The sequence below is a fragment of the Mytilus californianus genome, unplaced genomic scaffold (genome assembly GCF_021869535.1).
Source record: "Mytilus californianus isolate M0D057914Y unplaced genomic scaffold, xbMytCali1.0.p SCAF_4, whole genome shotgun sequence".
Classification (NCBI taxonomy): domain Eukaryota; kingdom Metazoa; phylum Mollusca; class Bivalvia; order Mytilida; family Mytilidae; genus Mytilus; species Mytilus californianus.
The window spans coordinates 119,649,906-119,656,450 of record NW_026262690.1 but is presented as its reverse complement, the minus strand read 5'-3'; the positions used below and the strand labels follow the sequence as shown (position 1 = coordinate 119,656,450).

At 32.2% G+C, this 6,545-nt stretch overlaps 1 long non-coding RNA gene across 1 annotated transcript; it reads left to right on the top strand.

Moving 5' to 3' along the window:
• The first annotated feature begins 4,198 nt into the window (after positions 1-4,198).
• LOC127699223 (uncharacterized) lies at positions 4,199-5,339 on the top strand. The gene is made up of 2 exons (XR_007981138.1): positions 4,199-4,297; positions 4,954-5,339. It is a non-coding gene; the product is annotated as an uncharacterized LOC127699223 (long non-coding RNA).
• Positions 5,340-6,545: the final 1,206 nt, after the last annotated feature.

The window sequence follows — 6,545 nt, the reverse complement described above, 5'->3', positions numbered from 1 at the left end:
TGAAATATAATTTGCAGTATGTTAATGTAAGTGTTACACTTTGAAAAGTCTGATTTACAATTTTTTGAATTTCAGGGGTTAAATTTATTAGGATCAATATTGTTTTTGCCAAAATGTATGATAAGGTTTGATACAACTTTTCCGTATTTTTGGATATTTCTCTAGTTAATGTCAAAATTACTAAACTACATCTATGAATAGTCTTATCTGCATTACAAGTTCATAGCAAATTTTTTCATTTGTGAGTGCGTTAATTGTAAGCCTTCATTAGCTATAAATATAATACTTGGGCGATGAATGTCTGTATTTGTTTTCCAAATTGTTGATATATATGTATTTGTGGAAATAAATATTAATTTGCAGTTGTTGAAATTGGTACCAAATCACTAGCTGTAATTTGCCAAAAAGTTAAACTATTTAATCTTTAATACACAAAATATATTCATTGAATAATTGTAGTTCAGTTAAGAATGTTTAAATGCAATGTTTACCTTAATGGTTTTTGGATCATTCTTATCAGATTAAGTAATGAGGTGAAGGTTGTAAAATAGGGACTTCTAATGGTATTTCTCCTAAGTGTCATTGCATGCAAACAGTGATCTTAGCTATGAATTGTAATCCAATTTATTTGTTTTTAAAATCGTTCTAATGCGAGAATTAGAAGAGACGTAAATTGTCGAAATGAGCATCTGATGCAGATAAATTGGTACCGTTAATGTTAATATGCCACAACGAGCATATCAATCAGCGTTAAAAACTTGCATCACACGTGCAGTTAAATGTTTCCTATAAAAAATTAATTAAAATCAAAAGCTGTCTGGCTTTACTGTTGTTTAAATTAAAACGTTATGGTTGTGTTATCTTTTAAGACATTTACATTAGACGAAGTGAAGTCAAATGAAATGTATTTTATTGTAAATACATGATTCACAAATTACTCAAATGACACACAATATGACTTTTTCCGTCCTGTACACTATTTAAGATATCTATATAGAGGTATATAGAGGCATTTCTGATCTGAACGATAGGTCTTTCTTTTGAAGAAACACACCAGACGATACCTAGTTTCAATGAACTGTACATGTGTTTTAAGGTCCTATACCTCATCGCATATTTAGATTTTTGATACATCCTGGTGAAGTTAAACTCAGAAAAGTGCTCCGAACGCACATAATTTATGAATATCATTATCATTTCTAGCATCATGTCAGTACCTATATGCCTCAGTACTGACATAAATCAAACCATATATTTTGTATATTCATCGTCGATAAATGTAGAAATTATTAAAAACTAAATACACAACTCCCTGTAGCAAAGTAAGGGTAGTTTAATTTTATGTCCCTTTATGTCATATTGCTATTTTCGTATAAAAGTATGTTTGTCAGATTTTTCAGGTGAAGGTAAAACAAAACATGTGCTTTTAACGCATGCATTATATAAAAAATTTGTCACAATGTTTAGTTTATACCTCTTATATTCCATGGTACTGTATCGTTCATCATTTCTTTAATTTCAAAAGAGTTTAACGCCAGAGTTTTCATTGATTCTTTCATCTCCGTTATTTCATCACGAGAATGTTTGATGTCCATCATTATTTGTTGATTGGTCTGATCTAAAGCTTTGCTTTTTAAATGATCACATTCCTGCTTCATTTGCGGCCCTCCTAATCTCTCAATGGCCTTTAAAAGATATGATATCACTTTGTTTATTATAAAAAATATCCTGTCTGTGTCTTCGTTTAAATGTAAGAAAAAAAACCCCATAAATAACTAAGCCCCTCCACCCATCAAACTGGTCATTACAACATTAAGAATCACAGAAATGAATTGTAGATTAGCTTGTTTATCAATTTCTGTGTATACTTTTGAATGTCCCAAAGTGATCTTTTCCTCTCTTTATTTGATATTTTTTTCAAGCTTATATTTAATATACACACATGATTTTGTCTATTTTTGTAGGTTCCTTCAACTGTTTTGGTTCTTCCATACTCGTTGGCTTTCAAATATTCGGCATTGAACGTTCCGGATGAATGTACATTAAAAAAAAAGCTTTGGTCGCATGCAATTTATAACGTGTTGCTTTCAATTTTTATGAAAGTTTATATAAACCATCGTTTTGAAGAGCAATATCTCCGTAATGAATTATCCAACAATTTTTAGTAACAAAGTTTAACGGTAGACATTGGGTTAATAGGTCTATGTAATCCGTTAGATTTTACTGTTAACTACAGGATATTAAATAATTTTGATACAATATTGCAATAATTTCATATAATGTAGTCATTTCAATCTTTTGACTTTGGTATACATCATAATATACAAAAACGTTTTGTATAAATAGTTGATATACGAGGAAAACCATATCACATAGCAAGTTACAAAAGGCCATGAGAAGATTAACGGTCTGGTTTATGTAAAAAAAAAACAATAAATAAATAAAAACAATTAGACAAAAATAGCAACAAACTACGACCACTGAATTACAGAGTCCTGCTTTGTGACAAGGACACACTGAAAATGGATTGGTTTTAAGCAAACTATAAAAATCATATGAAAAAGGCTTACCTCATCAGATCGATATAAAAGCACAAAAGAAAAAAACAACTAGCAAATACACAAAAATGACAAAAAACAAAATGAATAGATATGACAGTACTCGCTGCTGCTTTAATCTAGTTTAAAGCCAATAAAAACTAATAAAAAATCAATTGATATATTGAAGGCATGTAATGTATAAATGTGTATAACAATAATACTAAATTGGTTTGAAGTTATTGATAACAATATTCACACAGATAAGAACAAAATTCAGAGATCAAATTACAGTGTTGAATCATTAATCTTCTATAAAACGTTTATTTAAAGGAGCATTTAGTTTACCTGGACACTGTAAAAATTAGGGTGTAATTTGGTACAGCCATACGTCCAAATTAGATTTTTTGTATTCATGAAAGAACTTAGTTTAAGTTTTCAGTAATTTGTGGTAACAAAATCCTTGAATAAATAATGCACAGGTGATACATAAATAACTTTCATTGAAATTCAAAACTTCATTACAGATACAGACATAGCAAATGAATTAGGAAATACTGACACCGTAAAATGGTGTCAATGGAATATTACCGTTTAAAAATGCAATTTAAAAACAGGGAATGAAAAATCCTCCCTTTTGTGTTAAACTTTTGGGTATTGTTTCCCGTGAAAGCCTTTTTTCCTTGAATTGCAAAAATACCCTTTTAGTAAAGGCGACTTCTAAAAAGCTCAAAACCGGTGAAATATATATTATACCTTTTGAAAGTGATTTTTTTCGGAAAAATATAGAAAAATGAAACCTTGCGTTTTTACATTTAACATGCAAATTTCAAATTGGAATATCTTGAAAGATAGGTAATTTTAGCAAAATGTTTAGTAAAAAATCAACGATACATCTTATCTGTATCGTACACATGTATGTCTCTAAGAACTCATTCGGAAACAGGAAAAAAGCAGGAAATAAATGCTTTCCAAATAATTTTGGCAATCCAAAAGTATCTTTGACGTCAGCAGTATTAGATTTAAATATTTATCTACTGAAAGTTATCCAACCTGACTTTAGATAAGAATTCAAAAAGCTAACTGACGGATTCCGAAAACTATTGAATTTAATCAATATAAGTACTCAATATTTTGAATTATATAAATGAAGTGTTGTGATTACTTCTACAAAAATATAAGAAGATATGTATTACTCCAATAATTAACTAGATGGAACTGCTTTATGTGAATATGACGTATTCTACGTTATTAAATAAGATTTAATCCGGAAAATGGAAGGCACATCAAACATAACCTTGTAAGGAACAGAGCTGTGACGTCAGCCGATTCATCTACCATGATTCCTTTTTATACATTTGTCGCTTCTTAATTCTGTTGATCACCAAACTATATTTATTTTTTCCTTTGTGTTTTTAATTTTAGATAAGTTTAAATAAACTTATCTACTAATTTCTGTTCACTTATTGAATAAATTAAAAAAACCCTTACCGCCTACTTTCCGTCACGGGGAAGAAATCGAACCACCTCTCCGTAGTCTTCATTTATGACTGATATCAAATGCATCGACGAAACCTTTGCTCTATCAGTGCGCGAACTGGTGACAAAATATTATCTCCCCTGTAAACAGTGCGTTCTTCTGACTAGAGGTGATCGGTAAAGAAAAGCGGATGATGCTGTAATTGTTTTGCTTGTTTGAAATGAGCTAGCACAGACGAACTAAGACGTGTCAACATAATGTGAATATGATAATGAATCAGGTAAATTATTAATTGTTAAGTTTGTCACCTCATCGTATCTTCTTATGATAGGTAAATGCGTGAATTTTCGATTTTCAGTGTCGTCAGGGTTCAAACTTGGAATCATGCCATCCTTTCATTATTTTTTTTTTAATACTATCCAATGGTTGGAACACCTTGATTTTCTCCAAATTTGTAAAATTGATCATGTTGCATGATATATATTTTTATCGGGGAAAAGAATTTATATGCCGCAAAGGTTGGCAGTTTTTTATTTGTGTTGCTACGTGAAATAAAAGGAGGTAAATTAAAGTAAAAGAAGGCGCGCTTTTTCAAATAGTAAACAATTTAATTCAGATGCATGGTATTTTGTCAAATGATAAAGAATATCGTAGAAATTTACTAGAAATTCATCTAATTTATGCAATTTTCATTAAAGATATACAATGTGACATACTGAAAGCCGAAAAGGGGTAAAACCACCATACCTTGAACAAATTAGGGGGGAGGGGGGGGATGTCGGATGAAAATATTACGAAATTTAGATTATTTTTATCTGTGGTAACAAGCATTTGGGGGCATTTCTCTGTTCAAACATTGGTCTAATATTTTCAGGTTCTCTTGGATTGCCAAATAATATTATTATCACCTAATTGAATGTTCAAATTATTTTGCAGCAATGTTCTGTATGGAAGGAAGACTGTCATAGAATCCAACAGTTCCGGAGGGGCCTTTAAACTAACTGCTTAACATCAAGATGAATGTAAGATTCAAGTGCCTGATCCAGTGCAAGTTGTAGCCAGTTTTTCCTTGTAATTGTGGCAGAAAAACCACTAGCTCTCAGCTGGGTAATAGACAGTTTCTGGCATTGAAAGGATATCAAACGGATGTTTTATGGAATGATTCTCAAGTACATATAACGATCATATGCATAGAAATGTGGAGCTAGTCTCTTTCATGCAGCAATTTGTAATTCCCAATTTAAACTCCGAAAAGACAAGAGCAAAGAAATGTACATCAATGAGAAACAGTCTCTGTGAATAAAATTATTCCAAAACTTAAATGTGTCATTAGTGTTGCATTATTTATCATAGAGATAATTAGATTACAGTAGGATTGCCCAACTGAAGGCTTTTGTCGGTGATGTTTTGTACATCTTGAAGATTTCTTTAATCAACATTGTTGCCTCCATTGTCAGTAAAACCACGTCTTTCAATATTTTTTGTGGTTTGTTTACATGTAAATTCTAAATGCTCATGTTTTAAATTTCTATTGATAAAGAAACTGAGCAACTGAGCTTTGTAGAAAGATGTCAAGATGAAATAAATGAGTTTTCCTAAAGTTTGTGCATTGCTATTGGACTGTTAAGAGGCCATCTTCTTTGTGTCTTTATTTGGCAATTTCTTTCAATCCAGCATCGAAGTACGTTTTCATAAGAACTGGCTAGGTGATTTTTAGAAAATGCTAGTCACTGAGGGAAAGGAAAGACCCACGAAAGTTCATCTGTATATTCAATTTTGAACATTAACGTATCATATGTTTTGGCATCAACGACATTTAAAATAAGGCTGCAGTTTAAATTTTAGCCTAAAGTTTCATGACTTTTTTAAGCTATATTAGGACATATTTGACAAGTGTCCGACCTTCTCTTTTTTTTTGTGGAGGACCCTGGGGTTTGACACATTTGCATTCTAAAGAAATGTTACAACTGGGACAGAGACGGTCCAAGAATCATAAGCTATGATTGTCTTGTTACCAACTTAAAAAAACTCCACAGGCTTGTTCATATTATGATACGATCCGTTTGCCGTCTTAATTCCACATTTGGCACACTTGACATTTTTATCAAGGATGGGCTATTGGTTTCAGTTTGCATGACATTGTAGTTCACAAAGTTTATGACAAGATTTAATTCGTTTATTAATACGACATGCCAAGTTATAGTCCGAGATTACCCTGATGTCCAACGGCTGTTTTGCAAGACAAGCTGGGGCCGTGCTTGTCTGGGAAAACAGTCTTTGGACGTCAGAGAACTAGCCAAGTTATTCTAAAAAAGCTCCTCGCATGCTACCCGCCTGATTTACAGACTTTCATCAGAGTCTGAATAGGGGGCAGGGTGCCCGGCCGCCCCTTTCAGTGTGAGACAAATTTTGTTAATTACATACGAAATCACTGAAGCAGGACTGGAGCGGGCCCTCTTTTAGGCAGTCAGTGGGCATCCCCTTAGGATTCAACCATTTAACTTCAAAACGGGTGGGGGGGGGGGGGG